The sequence below is a fragment of the Pseudorca crassidens genome, chromosome 4, assembly GCF_039906515.1.
Source record: "Pseudorca crassidens isolate mPseCra1 chromosome 4, mPseCra1.hap1, whole genome shotgun sequence".
Taxonomy (NCBI): Eukaryota; Metazoa; Chordata; class Mammalia; order Artiodactyla; family Delphinidae; genus Pseudorca; species Pseudorca crassidens.
In genome coordinates, this window is record NC_090299.1 from 107011260 (window position 1) to 107028528 (window position 17269).

The 17269-nt window shown below is 34.2% G+C and overlaps 1 protein-coding gene across 6 annotated transcripts in view; it reads left to right on the forward strand.

Moving 5' to 3' along the window:
• The window catches only part of MTHFD2L (methylenetetrahydrofolate dehydrogenase (NADP+ dependent) 2 like), a 139196-nt gene that overhangs the window by 86014 nt on the left and 35913 nt on the right, over nt 1-17269 (forward strand). The gene's annotated exons all lie outside the window — the stretch shown is intronic.

A 17269-nucleotide genomic window follows, 5' to 3' on the forward strand; every position in this document is an offset into this window, starting at 1 on the left:
TCATCTCCGTTTCTTTTTGTCATAGACCCATATTTGTTTCTAGCAAAATACGTGCTCCAACTGGAGGAGTTTTAACTCCTTGTACATTTTTTGTGTGTTTTCATGGCCAAGGAATTAATTTAGAACTCAAATCAAAATCTTTTTTTACCTATTGTTTATTCTTATATATTCATCAAATGTTCTCTCATCATCCAATGTGCCTCATTAGGGATTCTGGCCTGTAAACTCTACATGGAAAATGGTTGGTGCACCACTAATCCTAGAATAATTATGTAAGGGAAAGGCTCCCCTCCCCTCTCCTGACCAAAGAGACAAAAATAATGCCTCACTGATTATGACATTGCTTTCCTGGAATCAGCTGGAGGTCATAGTCACATAACAATAGCGGCTAAAACAGGTAAAACTGGGGCAATTTTGGTTTATTTATATGTGGTCCTTTAAGCTATATTTGTTTTTTACCCTAAACAAATAACTAGGGATATTCACAAAATAAATTGAATTGCTAAAATTGCCAAAAGGAAGTTAACAATGACATTTATTTAAAGATATTTAATTATACCTTGACTTTTTTGAAAAAAAAGTTTGAAGCAACTTATAAAGAAAGCAACTTATATAAAGAAAGACATTTTAGTTACCTAGGAATAAGGTCACTTATGGTAACTTAATGTCATTAAAGCTATATACAACACAATATTCCTATTGTGTTTGAGATTTCAGTTAGAAAACTAAGAAACCAAAGGCAATTGTCATTCATCAAATGCTACTGTATGCCAAGCACCATGCTCTGTGCTTTCATCTACTTAATTTTATTTTTACAAGAAATTTAGGGCTTCGGGAAGTGTCATTGTGTTTATTTTTATAAATGTGGAATATAATCTTACCATTAGTATAAGAACACACAGTTTATAATTGTCAAGGTGGAGATCTGTTTGCCTCCAAAGCCCAGGTTCTTTCCAATGACTCAGACTGCATGCTTGTGCAGACCAAGTGACAAACCTGATTACCCTACTGGGTAACTACTAGTTCCTAATGGAGAAGATTTCTCAAATCCCTTTGTGTGGATTTTCTTCATTTTTTATAACAAGCATTGGATTTTTTTTTTTTTGGTATTTAGTTTTATTATTTAGTTTCATTTGTTTGTTTTTAATAAGCTTTTTTTTTTTAACCTCAAAAACTTATTCCCTTGATTTCCCGCCTTTCATCTCAAGCCTCTTCAGAGTTCCATGCTCTGGATAGTTTTAATGTTTCCAAATGAATATGAATGTGTTGCCCTTAATTTTGTGGTCCTTGCATCACAGATAATGATATAAACAACTAGTTGTTCTCCCAAAACAAAGCTTGTAGGCAAGGTAACAGACCCACCCATTAAATCCCTAAGAGAACAGAGAGTTTTTTTCGTTCTTTCAAGGTGCCCATTCTTTCCTGACTTTGGCTTGTATACTGACCCCATCTATGGTAGTGGACTCTGTAAGGTTTGGCTCCAAACATTGTTTAATAACATTAATGTTATGCTTTATGGAGGACCAAACTTAGAACTAACACCATTTCGGTTTGTTGATAGGTGTGACAGAACAATCTTCTTGTTACTATTTGTCCCAACTGTTGTCATGGGATGATTATATGCTAAGGTTGTGACACTCTCTGTTTGTGGAGGGTGGGGTCTCAAGTGACAAATGAAATCATTCATTATATTCATCACCACAGTCTTTCCAATGTGCTGGAAAGTGGCGTGACCCTCAGATCAGAAAGGTGAACGGGGTGGAAAAATCTTTGCTTGGCGCTAAAGACAGATCCTTCTATTGGGCTTGAAGGAAATGGATCAGAGTGCCCACTGGTCTGTTTTTGTCAGTGGGAAGGAAAATATGAAAGCAAAGACTAGTAGCAGGTACAAAAGGCACCCAGGCGAGTTGTGGTGGACTTGTACTAGATGTGTGAGCTAGGCTATAGTTTGATTTCAAGCAAACTTAGAATTTTGCAAAAGCAGTGTCCCCACTGTGAGCTTGACAGTTTCCAAATACTTAATGTTTTTTCTCATGAGAGCAGTGGTGATATTAATGAATAGGATTTTTTAATACTGTAAAATGATATGTCACGACATTTGGAAGATCTGTCCTCCCCACAGGTACTTCTTTCATGCCCATCCCTCCACATCATTGGGTACACCCAGCTATAGTGTTTCCAAGAATTGAATGTAATATAAAACTAGATGTTTCTGACCTTTTCAGTGGAGAAACCAAGTTTCAAAATTCAGGATACACCTGAACTGGAATGTTAATCAATTGAAATTGAATCAGCCTTTCTCTTCTCCTAAGTGAATAGTGGGAAATAAAATGTTTTGTATATCATTTGACAATATGGCAAAACATTTTTTAAATTAATAAACATAGTTATTCTAGAAAATAAGGTAGGTCTCTGTAGAGTAGAATAAGGATATTCCACTAAAAGAAAAAAGTAATGAGGAACAAATAAAATTCAGAACAGTCTGAAGCTGTGAAGTAGCCCATGGGTAGGAGAGGGCTGAGACTCAGGTGAATGCTTGGAAAAAAGTGCTGGCATCTTTATGCCCACACAAGTTGTGCACATAGCTCAGGATCACATCTGCACAGCTTGAGTAAAACTGGGTTCAGGGAAAGGTGCCACCTGCTTTCTACTCTCCTGGCTGAGCTTAGAACAGCAGTACCTCCTGCCATATAGCTTGGGGTTCCTGCAGCACAGCTTGTACAGTTATGGGAGTCTGGATCTGTGCCTTAGCAGGAACAAATCTGGAAGTGGATCTGTGAAGAGTGTAACCCTGAGTGCCAGGCCTGCTCTGGAGCCAGACCACCAGCAGAGCCTGTGTTGAGGCCACCACAAACTTGCTATAAGAGACCAGGATGCTCTAGGAGGAGATATCTTGTGGAAAATGACTATACAATCACTTAACAAAAGACAAACAACAAACTTGGTAAACAGAAAAGCTGACTAAGGAAAATAAGCATACTAGTACAACCAGAAAGGACTTTTTAAAATTATTTTGATTTCATTAGCAAGATGAAGAAGGGATTACAACCATGAGAGAAGAATGAAATTTTAAAAACAAGAAAAAGGGGGTTATGCAGCAAGAACAGATAATTATGAAAAATAATTAATTAGAAACATTGTAGATGAAGAATTGTTATTGAAATTTAAAAAAATAAAACTTCAAAGCAGGCTGAATACAATTAACACAGAGGAAAAGTAAATCCACTGGAATAATAAAATGAACTCATTCCAGAATTAAACACAAAGAGATAAAGTGCTAGAATATATGAGATATGGATGATAAATTAAGAAGTTTCTCCAGAAGGAGATATTAAAGATAAATGTAAACAAAACATTTTAAGGAAAGATCACTGATAATTTTATGAAGCTAAAGACAGATATGAGTCCTGAGTTTGAAAAAATTTACCACATGCTGAGAAATATTACAATAAAATAATTATACTTAGGTACATAAGATGAAAACTTCAGGACATTGACAATTCTAAAATATACAATGGAAAAAGAGAGTGTCTACACACAAATAAGAATCTGCAGTGAAGATTAATTACTTATCAATGGTTTTGGTGCCAGAAGACAATGGAGTCATATCATCAAAATTTTGAGGAAAAAACATTTTGATTTAGAAATTTGTACCTAGCTGAACTATCACTCAGAAGTGATGATGAAACAAAGAAATTTCCAGATACATAAGGACTCATAAAGTTTATCTCCTTTAAAATGAGTCCCTAAAACAGAAGTAGAAGACAAGATCTAAAGGTAAGTCCCCCTGCCAAAAAAATTATACATCATCTGAGTGCTGACTATATAAAATATTAATAATTCAATTTAATATGTTTGGTAAGTTGGGAATAAAATTTCCAGTCAATAATAGTATTGGATTTGTGGGGAGGAAGACCATGGAGAGTGAGTAAAAGTGTGGGACAAGAAAACCTCATCAGTTGAAATTTTCAAGAGTTCTGGCTCTTCTCTGAAACTCATTAAAGAGGACCCAAATAAACAGAGAGAGATACCATGTGAATATGTCACTTTTTAATCAAATCAGTACATGGAGAGTATTGTCTGTATGTTCCAGTTTTCCCAGAATAGTTCCAGCTTATTCCATATCTGGAATTCCGTTTAGTTTAGTGCTGGAATATACACACACACACACACACACACACATATGTATGTGTATATATATATATATATAAAAAAAACATTATATATACAATGTTATATATATCATGTATTTTATTATTTTTAGTAGTAGTAGTATGCATTGTTATTATTGTATTGAAAATCCAGAATGGATGTGGTGACTTCCATATTGTAATTCCAGACTTAACCATCATCTCATCTAGTATAACGTGACACATCTTTGCAGTGAAAAGAATGGTTATTTTAATTCGTGTTTAAATTTGAAAGACAGAGATAAGCCATCTTTTTTTCCCTCTTCTTTCCTGACACAAAGATACCTCCCTTTGAACAGCATGCATGGTACCTGCTGAGTAAAATAAAAGTGTGCTTAAAAATATCAGACATGCAGAGAAACTCAATTAATTTTAATAATGGTTTGATTTTTTTATTGAATTCATGCAATCAATGTAAAGCTTTTAGAGTTTTATTCTATAAAATATTAAACATCTGACATTATAGTGAATATTATAGTAAATTTGGTTTAAAAGTTCATCATTGAAATGAAATAGTTTTGTGATGATAATATGAACATAAATATCAGTGCAGAATAATGATCTGGAGAGGTTGCTCAGAGTTCTTACCCAGGGGGACAGGCAGGCTGCAAGAATAGAAAGCCCCATAACTCTTCCTAAGGGAAATGATTTTATTTGGAGAGAGTATAGGGAAGTTCGAGCCTAAAGGCACTGTCAAATACAATGAAGATTTTGGTGGCAGACAATTAAGAAGAGGCTGGTAGTCCATGAAAGCTACAAGCTAAATCGCAGATCAGCTATATGTTTAACAGAGAGAAACAAGGAAAGATAAAGCTAAGAAAACACCTCATGTGGTTGGAACAAAAGACTGGCCTCGAAAACTACCCCTGTAAAGAAGCTTGACTCTAATTGAATCAGACTGTAGAACAGTCTATTCCCCAAGGTATTGTTGAAATAATAGAGCAATCAATAGACAATTAGTGGAGTCTAAAAGCTGGGTGTGATACCAATAGAGGAAGAGTAGCTAAAAGAGAGAGACTAGCTTACCAGAGGGATCAGAGAAAGATATCGTTAAAGAGAACTTTGTTAAAAACCACTGTCATCCCATGGTGACTGTGTTTATGCCCAAGGCTGTGCTCTTTGAGGAGTGATATCAAAGGATGCACACTACAGGTAAAATAGATTTCACTGAAGTAGTATAGCCAAGTCACTAAACAAATAAAGAATAAAAACAACAAAAGAAATTCAAGTACAGTAGATCAATATCCAGATTTGCTATGTTATTTAAATGTCTCGTTTTCAACAAAATATTGAGACATGCAAAGAAACAGTAAAGTGTGACAGCAATATATATAGAGGGAGAAAAAAAGCAGGCAAAAGAAAATGCCTTTGAGAGGGCCCAGATGTCAAATTTAGCAGACAAAGACTTCAAAGCAGCGATTGTAAGTATATTCAAAGAAGTAAAGGAAACCATGCTTAGAGAAGTAAAGGAAGCCATGATAACAGTGTCTCAGTAAAAAAGAATATCAGTTAAGAGATATAAATTATTTAGAAGAGCTAAATGAAAATTCTGAAGTTGAAAAGTGAAATAACTGAATGAAAAAATTTTCTACAGAGGTTCAATAGTAGATTTGAGCTGTTAGAAGAAACAATTAGGGAACTTGAAAACAGATCAATAAAGTTGTGCCATCTGAAGAATAGATAATAAAAAGAATAAAGAAAAATGAACGGGCCTCAGAGAAATGTGGAAAACTATTAAGCACACCAACATATGTGCGATGGAGTTACCAGAATGAGAGGAGAGAAAGAAATGAGCAGAAAAAAATGTTTGAAGAAAAAATGGCTGAAAATTCCCCAAAGTTGATGAAAAACATTGATGTACAAATGCAAGGAGTTCACCAAGCTCCAACTAGAATAAACCCAAATAGATACACCCTCAAACATATCACACCTAAAATGTTGAAAAGCAAAGAGAAAACCTTACAGCAAGAGAAAAATGACTCACCACGTATAAGGGAACCTCAATAAAATTAACGGTTCATTTATCATCAGAAACAATGGAGGCCAGATGACAGTGAGATAACATATTTACAGTGCTGAAAGAAGAACTGTCAAACAAGGATCTTACATTTAGTAAAACTATCTCTCAAAAATGAAGGCAAAAAACATTTCTAGATAAATAAAAACTAAGAGAATTGCCAGCTGACCTGCCTTACAGGAAATACTGAAGAAGCCTGTTTAGGTTGAAAGCAAATGACCCCAGACAATAATTCAAATGCACACATGCCAAAAAACCAAAGAGCTCCAATAAGGTAATTACATAGGTAATTATAAAAGACATATAACTGTATATTTCTTTTTTTTCTCTTATTTAAATAGTAAATACATACAAAATATGTATATAATTGTATTGATGGGCTTATAACATATACAAATGTAATATATTTGATAATAGCATACAAAGGAGGCAGATGAGAACAAAACTGTAATGAAATGACTCCAGGTGGTAAGTTTAATCCACAGGAACAGATGAATAGAAACAGAAGTGACATTTAGTTCTTGCTCTAATATATTCTCTCATATATTCTAAAAGACATAAAGTTATATAAAATAATATTTATGACATATATTGTTGAGTTTGTAACATATAAAGATGTAATAAGATACAATATGTATAATAATAATAAACTAAAAAACGGAGGGGCTTCCTTGGTGGCGCAGTGGTTGAGAGTCTGCCTGCTGATGCAGGGGACACGGGTTCGTGCCCCGGTCCGGGAAGATCCCACATGCTGCGGAGCAGCTGGGCCCGTGGGCCATGGCCGCTGAGCCTGCGCGTCCGGAGCCTGTGCTCTGCAACGGGAGAGGCCACAACAGTGAGAGGCCCACGTACCACAAAAAAAAAAAAAAAAAAAAAAAAAAAGAAAAAACTAAAAAAGGGAGGAAGGAATAGAGATACTAGGATTAATATTTCTATATCTCATTGGCACTAAATTAAGATAAATCTAGAGTCAATTCTGATAAGTTAGTATGTAAACTTTAGGGCAACCACTAAGAAAATAAAGAATAAAGTGAAAAAAATAGAGAAATTAAAATGTTACACTAGAAAATATTCTCTTAATTAAAAAGTAAAGCAGTAAAGGAGAAACAGAGGAAGACAAAACACATGAAATATATACAAAAAATCATGTAAAATGACAAACATAAATCCAGCCCTACCAATATAACACTACATATGAATTGATTAAGCAATCCAGTCAAAAGGCAGGGATTATCAGACTGGTATAAAAGCAAGATTTAACTATATGTTGTCTATAGGAGACACACTTTAGATTCAAAAATACAAATAGTTTAAAAAGGATGCAAAAAGATACATTTTGCAAAAAGCAATGATAAAAAAACAAGAGTGGCTATACTAATAGACAAAATAGACTTTAAAACTAAGAAACAAAAATGTTACTAGAGATAAAGAGGGACATTTTATAATGAAAAAACTGTCAACCTATCTAGAAGATATAGCAATTATAAACATTTATGTACCTAAAAACAGAACCCCAAAATCTATAAAGCAAAACCAGATGGAATTGTAATGAGAAATAGACAATTCAACAACAATAGTTGAAGACTTCAATATCCCACTTTCAACAATGGATAGCAGAACTAGTCAGAAGAGCACCAAGAAAATATAACACTTGAACAACACTACAAACTAATTAGGCTTTACAGACATCTTTAGAACACTCCACTCAACAACAGAATACACATTCTTCTCAAGAACACATGGAAAATTCTCCAGGATAAACTATATGCTAGGATTTAGAGAAAGCCTCAATACATTTTAAAGGATTGAGATTACATAAAGTATGTTCTCCGGCCACAATGGAATGAAACTAGAAAGCAATAATGGAAGGGAATTTGGGAAATTCACATATGTGTGGAAATTAAGCAGCACACTCAATAACTAATGGGTCAAAAAAGGAATCACAAGGAAAATTAGCAATTACTTTAAACTGAATGGAAATGAAAACATAACACAGCAAAACTTATGGAATGCAGTTAAGGCAGTGCTTAGAGAGAAATTTATAGCTGCAAATGTCTGTATTTAAAAAAGAAAAAATGTATCAAATCAGTATCTTAGCCTTCCAACTTGGAACACTAGAAGCAGAAGAGCTGGCTGTACTCAAAGGAAGCAGAAGGAAGGAAATAATAAAGTTTACAGCATAAATGAAAGTAATAGAGAATACAAAACAATAAAGATTATAAACAACACCAAAATTTGTTTTTTTGAAAAGATCAACTAAATTGATACCTAGAATGACCAGGAAAAAAAAAAAGGGAAACATCAAATTACTAAAATCAGAAATGAAAGAGAGGATATGACTACCAACCTTACCAAAATAAAAAGAAATTGTAAGGGAATACTATAAAAACTATAATGGGCAAATTCCTAGAAAGACACAGACTACCACAACTGACACAAGAAGAAATAGAAAATCTGAGTAGACATTTAACAAGTAAGGAGATTGAATCAGTAATTTAAAAGCTTCCTCTCACAAAGAAAAGCCCAAGCCCAAACAACTTCACTAATAAATTCTACCAAATATTTAGAGGCAAATTCATACCACTTCCTCAGAAACCTTTCCAAAAATAGAAGAGATGGGGGCATTTCCCTACTCATTCTACAAGGCCAATATTATTCTGATATTGAGACAAAGAAAAAGTACAGACCAATATTCCTTATAAATATAGATCCAAAAATCCTCAATAAAATACTAGCAAGCTTAATCCAGCTATAAGTAAAAAGGATAACATACCAAGACCAAGTGGGATTTATACTAGAAATATATGGTTGCATTAACATACAAAATCAATTAATGTAATACACACCATCAAGAGAATAAAGGGCAAAAGCTATGTGATCATCTCCATAGATGTAGAAGAAGCATTCAACAAAATGCAACATTCTTTCAAGATAAAAACACTCAACAAACTAGGAATAGAAGAAACTTTCTCAGTTTGATAATAGGCATTTTTAAAAAGTCCATCGCTAAAATCATACTTATTGGTGAAAGAGTGAATGTTTTTCCCTTAGATGAAGAACAAGACAAAGATGACCATTCTCACCACTTTTATGCAATATTATACTGGAGGTTCTAGCCAGGGCAAGAAGAAATAATAAAAAGCATTCATAATGGAAAGGAAAAAGTAAAATGATCTCTATTTGCAGATGACATTATCTTGTATATACAAAATCCTAAAGAATCTAAAAATTATTAGAACTAATAAATGAGTTTAGCAATGTTTCAGGATACAAGATCAATATATAAAAATCAATTGTATTTCTATACATTAGCAATGAATAATCTGAAAACACAATTAAGAAACAATTCCAAAAATAATAAAATACTCAGGAATAAATTTAACAAAAAGAATAGAAAATATCCTACTCTGAGAAACAACAAAACATTTTCGAAGAAAATTAAAGGCAACATAAATAAAAAGAAAGATGTCCCATATTCATTCATCCCATGTTCATAATTTTCCATATGATTTTTAGGATTAAGTTGTCAATTTCTGAAGAAAGTCTGCTGGGGTTTTGACAAGAATTTCACTGAACCTGTAGAACATGTGAGGAGTATTGCCATCTCAATATTAAGTCTCTTTAAATCAATAGCTCTGGAACAACTGGATATCCACATATGCAAAAGAATGAAGTTGGACTGCTTCCTCATACCATACACAAAATTTAACTCAAGATGGATCATAGACCAAACATAAGAACTAAAGTTATAAAACTCTTTGAAGAAAATATAGCAGTAAATCTTCATAACCTTGGGCTAGGCAAAACCTTCTTAACTATGACAACAAAAGCACAATCAACAAAAGAAAAAAATAGATAAATTGAAGGTCATAAAAAATTTTAAAAACGCTCTGCTTCAAAGGATATATCATCAAGATAGTAAAAAGACAACCCAAAGAATGTGAGAAAATATTTGCAAATCAAATATCTGATAAGGGATTTTTATCCAGAATATACAAAAAACTCATACAGTTCAGCAGTGAAAAAACAACCTAATTAAAACATGGACAAATGATTTGAACAGAGGTTCCTCTAAGAAGTTATGCAAATAGTCAATAAAATCACATGAAAAGATTCTCACCATCATTATCATTAGGGAAGTGCAAACCAAAACCAAATACGATACCACTTCACACCCACTAGGATGGCTGTAATCAAAACTGCAAATAATATCAAGTGTTTGCAAGGAGGTGGAAAAATTGGAATCTTCATACATTTCTGATGGAAGTATAAAATGGTTCAGCTTCTTCAGAAAATTATTTTGCAGTTCAGGATGTTAAACATGGAGTTACCATATGACTCAATAATTCCATTCCTAGGTATATACCCCAAGAAGAGAACACATAACCCCACACAAAGCTAGTACACAAATATAGCACCATAGTATGATTCCATTTATATAAAATGACCAGACTTGACAAATCCATAAATATAGAAGTATAGATTAGTGATTTGGACTAGGGAAAGAGAGAAATGGGGAGTGCTAATGGATAAGAGGTTTCTTTTGAGGATGATGAAAATACTAAAAAATTGATTGTGGTGATAAATGCACAACTTTGTGATTGTGGTGATGAATACTGAAAGCCACTGAATTGTAGATTTTAAATGGGTGAATCATATATCAATAAAGCTGCTAAGAAAAAAAATGCTATGGACAGAAATGACTTGGGATTAATTGTGGTACACACATAATTATTATGTGTGGTACACACACATAAGACTTTCTTCCAAATGAGATGAGATATTGTATCAGTTGAATCAGAAGCAGTCATTGTCAAAATTTGCAGTTTTAAAAAATATGCATACACATACATATATGTGTATATATTTCTTTTCTGCTCATCATTGATATTATAGAAATTTTGAACCTTTAAATAATATTTTAGTCAAACTAAGTGTACTAGAGTGGAGTTGAAATTTTATAAATGAATCATCTAAATTTTATTTGCATTTTATTCAAAATCAATTGGAAATTTCAAATCTAAGTATTCAATGAATGGAATACCAAGACTCTGCAGGTTTTATTGCACTTATTTGCATTTATTACAAACCTTAATTTATTGAAATATAGCTTTATGACTCAAAGAATAAATAGAAAAAATTAAATGTGAGCTATCAAAAGCTGTATACACATCTAATTTTTAAATTCGATACTTAAAATTCGGAATATCTCAGTTAATGGTATGAATCATTTGATGGAGTTCATATTTTCAATAGGATAAATTCATAATCGGTATTAGAATACACCAAAATTTTCATGGATGTATGTAGTCATTAGGATCAAAATTAGGGGAAAAAAGGAAAAAGAGATGGCACAAAAAGTAAAATCAGAAAATATAACTGAGACAGTGGAACACTTTAAAATTATATAAATAATTTTATGCCATTAAATTTTAAAACCTAGATTGAAACTTAAAACCTGGATAACATTTTAAAACCCAGGGGGGAAAAATGACCAAAATTGGCCCAAGACATAGAAAATCTGACTAAGCTACTAAGTATAAAATAAATTGAAATGGTAAACAGAGTTCTTCATATTAAAAGACATAAGTAATAGATGATTTGGAGATAATTTCTATTAATTCTTTAAAACATAAATAATTATGCTTTATACAAACTTAGTTATGGGATGGCAAGGAGAGGGATAGGTAGGGGAAGGGTGACAGAAAGGAAGAAGAAACATTACCCAATTTAATTTATAAGATTATTATAATGATATCATAACAGGACAAAGGTGACAGGGAAATAAAAAGCCTTCAGCCTAGTCTTATTTCTGAATATTAGTAAATTAAAAACAACAGTACTAAAAGAAGACAAGAATTCAAAATTTTAAAACTGTATAACTATTACTCTTATAACCTCAATGGATGCAGAGAAAGCAATTTATAGTAGTCAACACCTATTCATGATTTAATAAAACAACAACAGAGAAACAAATTTCTAAAAAATCAGGAATAATCCTAAAAGCTAGGAATAAAGGAAATTTTCTTAATCTAATGAAAGTTATCAATTGAAAATAAATAGAAAAAATATAATCAATTTTTAAATACTAGAATTATTCCCTTTAATTTAAGGATGAAACATAGAAAACAACTATTTCTTCTATTTTTCCTGGCACTCTGTCATTTTTGCCCTATTCTATTGGTTAGATTGATTTCCATGGCCAGGCTCAGATTCAAAGCACTGGAAAAAAGACTCCACCTCTTAAATAAAGGAACTACAAGGTCACGTTGACCTAAAACAAATAGACTGACAGTTATTTCTCCAGCAAAAATGTATTTATTCCAGGTCAGCAAAGAATTGCAATTCAGGGTCTGCAACCATGGTGAGCCATGTGCAAATTCCCAGCAAAAAAAACAGAGAGAACTCTTTTATAGAGGGGAAAAGGAAGTTGGGAAGACTGAGTAATATAAATGGCTTTATATTGACTGATTTGTGACAGTCTCTCATTGGCTGAGCTCTTGCCAGGAAAGAAGAGTAGGTCTTTCCCCTTCCTGTTGGACTCTGCTATCAGCATAGGGCATGGGAACTCCCCTTTCTGGTCTCCTGACTCTATTTATTTAATGTTTCTGTTTATTAATTTTTTATAGTCACATGGTAAGGAGTTTGAATATAGGGGAATGGGGATAAAAATTAGCCTTTAATGCATTATATAACATATTTCATAATGCTATATTTACTTACATATATGTTCATAAAATAAGACAAAATTAAAAAAAAATTATTTTATATTGGACTATAGTTGACTTACAGTATTGTGTTAGTTTCAGTTGTACCGCAGAGTGATTCAGTTATTCATATACTTATATCTATTCTTTCTCAAGTTCTTTTCCCATTTAAGTTATTACAGAATATTGAGCAGAGTTCCCTGTGCTATACAGTAGGTCCTTGTTAGTTATCTCTTTTAAAAATGATAGTGTATATGTCAATACCAAACTCCCAATTTATTCCTTCCCCTCACCTTTCCTCTTTGGTATCCATAAGTTTGTTTTCTAAGTCTGTGAGTCTGTTTCTGTTTTGTAAATAAGTTCATTTTATAATTTTTTTTAGATTCCACATATGAGGATATCATACAATATTTGTCTTTCTCTGTCAGACTTACTTCACTTAGTATGATAATCTCCAGGTCCATCCATGTTGCTGCAAATAGAATTATTTCATTCTTTTTAATGGCTGAGTAATATTCCATTGTATAGATGTAACACATTTTCTTTATCCATTCATCTGTCGATAGACATTTAGATTGCTTCCATGTCTTGGCCATTGTAAACAGCACTGCAGTGAACATTGGGGTGCATGTATCCTTTTGAACCATGTTTTTCTCCAGATATATGCTCAGGAGTGGGATTGCTGGATCATATAATAGCTCTATTTTTAGTTTTTTAAGGAATCTCCATAGTGGCTGTAACAATTTATATTCCCACCAACACAGCAGGAGGGTTCCCTTTTCTCCACACTCTCTCCAGCATTTATTTTTTGTAGACTTTCTGATTGATGATGGCCATTCTGACTGGTGGGAGGAGATACCTCATTGTAGGTTTGATTTGCATTTCTCTAATAATTAGCGCTGTTGAGCATCTTTTCATGTTTGCCTCTTGGCCACCTCTATGTCTTCTTTGGAGAAATATCTGTTTAGGTCTTCTGCCCATTTTTTGATTGGGTTGTTTTTTTGATATTAAGCTGCATGAGCTGTTTGTAAACTTTGGAGATTAGTCCCTTGTCAGTTGCATCACTTGCAAATATTTTCTCCCATTCTGTGGGCTGTCTTTTAATTTTGTTTGTTTTTTATTTTGGCCATGCCATATAGCTTATGGGATCTCAGTTCTCTGACCAGGGATTGAACGCAGGCCACGGCAGTGGAAGCGCTGAATCCTAACCAGTAGACCACCAGGGAACTCCCTGTCTTTTCGTTTTGTTTATGGTTTCCTTTGCTGTGCAAAAGCTTTTGAGTTTAATCAGGACAAATTTTTACAGAAGAATACTTACCTTTACCATATGTCTTGCTCTTTGATTTATGCCATGGACGTTATGCTGTGCTACTCCTTTGAAAAAAATGCTGATTGCTACTGCATTGTTTCAAACCCACACAGTTTGAAAAATAGTAGATTATAACATAATATATGCATGTACAGTAACTTTCTCTTTTTCCAAATGTTTTGTCCAGGATAATATATGAATAACTGGTATATCCTCAGTATGTATTGGATATTTTCTATGCAGCAGGCAATGTGCTAAGCACTTTATATACATTATTTCGTTCACCTCTCTAGCCATTCTTATGAAGTAACTATTATAATTATTCTAAATATGTAGGTAAGAAAGCTAAGGCTTAGGCAGGTAATTCTTCAAGGTAACCCAGGCACTAAACTATAAAGCCTGAGTCTGAATCCGAGTCTTAGATATTGGCCAGGGAACAGAGGACACTAGACAAGCACTTAAAATTTTCCATGGCTAGTATTTTTGTTATGGATAATTCTAAATATATAAGTTAGTAAAATAGTAATTTGGTGTATCGTACAATCTGCTAAGTTTAATATTCTCTATATCCAGATTTGTACAGCGAGATTTCTAGAGCAATACGTTGTGTGGTAGATGAAGAAATACAGTTTGCCTAATTTGCACATACGGAGCCTTCATTATTTGTTTTTCTTTTAGCAAGCAAAGCACTGTTAAATTGTCCTTCCAAAGTACTTAAACATGTTAAAGTCAGCTATTTGTGCTTGAGATTCTGATATTTGTAGATCTGATTTAATTCTAAAAACATTTCTGTAATTTGGTGGCCAGTTATCCAAACCACTGTATAGTTAAGCATCTATTAAACACTTCCCTCTTTCCTGAGGTTGCCATGTAAGTACCAAGGCATGGTGGGGGTATTTAGTTCTCAATATTATGTTTCTAAATTGGTATCCAATAATATGTCCTTCACCTTATTTGGTCCTTGCCAGCTATCTGCACAGATGCTGGTCAATTTCTTTCTAGTGGCTTTATCACTCTGCTACAGGAAACTCTAAAAAAGTGTCTAAAGCATCTTCCTAGGCCCTCCTTGCATCCATTTAATTATTTGGGGCCATGACACCTCCTCAACTTCTACACAGGCTATGAGGAAAATGTCCCTTTGTTTTTGGATATCCCAAACCAATGCTGGATTTTTTGCCAGTTCTCCAAGAGACAGCTCTAGGCAATTTGACTAGCAACCTGTCCCTGAGAGCCTCTTAAGTCTAAGCTCTCATCACTTCTTCCAAATTTCCTGACTCTTCATATTTAGCACTCTGATTTTCTAGTTTAAGTCTCTCTACTCTTCTGCAGGGGAGCAAAATTTGCCACCCCAAAATGTGTTTCTCTGGCATGAGGATTCACTTAGGTTGATTATTTTTAAGAAACAGAAGATTCAAGAAGTTTTTCTTGTTACCTCCTATTTAACTGCCTAAAAGAATTTAGTTGAAGGGCCTGTTCCCAGAATAGAGCTATCACCAGCAAAAAGTAATGGGCTAGGTGTGATGGGGGAAACTTGGCAGGGCCTAGAGATCAGAGTCCACTCTGTCCCATCATCTGTGCATGGCCCAGCAAACATTTGTTTACCAAACATTTGTTTTTCCATCTCCATGTGAATTGCCTTTCTTTTCTTTGAAGTCCCAAACTCCCAGCATCCACTTTTGTCTTTAGCTGAAGATGGTATTTAAGTGAGGGGTTTTGCCATTTTCGTGAGTTACTTAGTTTTCCTGGGTCTCTCCCATGTATACAAGTTATTAAACTTTTGTGTGACTTACTTCTGCTAATCTGTCTCATGTAAATTTAATTCTTAGACCAGCCAGATGAACTTAGAAGGGTAAAGGAAAATTTCTTCCTCCCCACCACTTCTAAAGTGCTAGTCTTTTGAAATCCAGGAGCCAGGGAGCAAATTCTTTCTTCTCGGCTTCTCTTTCTTGTCTGTGTCACTTCTCTAAGTCAATAAACACAGGTTGTCTTAGCTGATGCTTGAATACTTAAAGGAGGTGCATAGTGCAAGCCCTGACAGTTGGCTTTTCTTTTTATAATGCAAGTGCCTAAATTGTGGAACCATCCACTTCAAAGAGGCATCCACTTCAAAGATGGCTATCTTGAATAAACACATTGTCAGCCAGTAAAGACCCCAGCTACCCATCCCCTCTTTAGACTTTAGAGAAGTCTAAACAGACTTCTCTGTTTTAGAGATCTTGGTTGATTTTGATAACTGATGATTTGGGCTGCTTGTTCTCTCTCTTCCTGTGCTGTTAATTCCCATTCTTATGTTTTAAATTCACCAGTAAGGAGTGAGCCTTTGAAACCCTAGACACCCCTCAACCCCAATAAAAAGCAGAACCCCAGTCCCATGCTCTCTCACTCTCTCTCTCTCTCTCTCTACCTGTGACCTTGCTCTGTGGCCCCAGGTTTGCCATTTAATTTCCAGGTCCTGTAATCAATAAGGATTTTTTTTTAAGTTTCTTGATGGTTATTGCTGAGAGCATCTTGCAATAATAATAAGAATCACCAGGGCAGGTCCAGCCACAACATTGGTTATTAATAGGCTGAGACCAGCAGGCAACAAGGTGGAAGAAGAGAAGGTCTAAGAATAAGTACAAAGGAAATAAGAGAATTATGAAAAAATAGTTTGTATTTCCTAAATATCGGCCTTATTTGCATACATTATTTAGACTCTCTGGCCTTCAGGAGCTATATTTTTAAGCAAAAGGAATTAGACTCACTGGTTTTCAAACTGGACTCTTGGGAACCTAAGGAGCTGTTGACTGCCTGCAGAGCTCCCCCAACCCTACCTTCTCTTTTCAACTAATACATCTGTCCTTGCTTTGATCATTTTACATACTGAGCTTGGTAAACGTTTTTCCTTTAAAGAAAGGGTGAAAAAATGTTTGAATCCCATTCCATTTGTATGCTGTATATATATGCTCTGTATATAACATGGTGATTGGTAATGTAGACCCTTACCTATCACCCCCACTGGCCTCCAGCCTCCACCGATGCCCCCAGTGCACCAGTGTCTATTTGA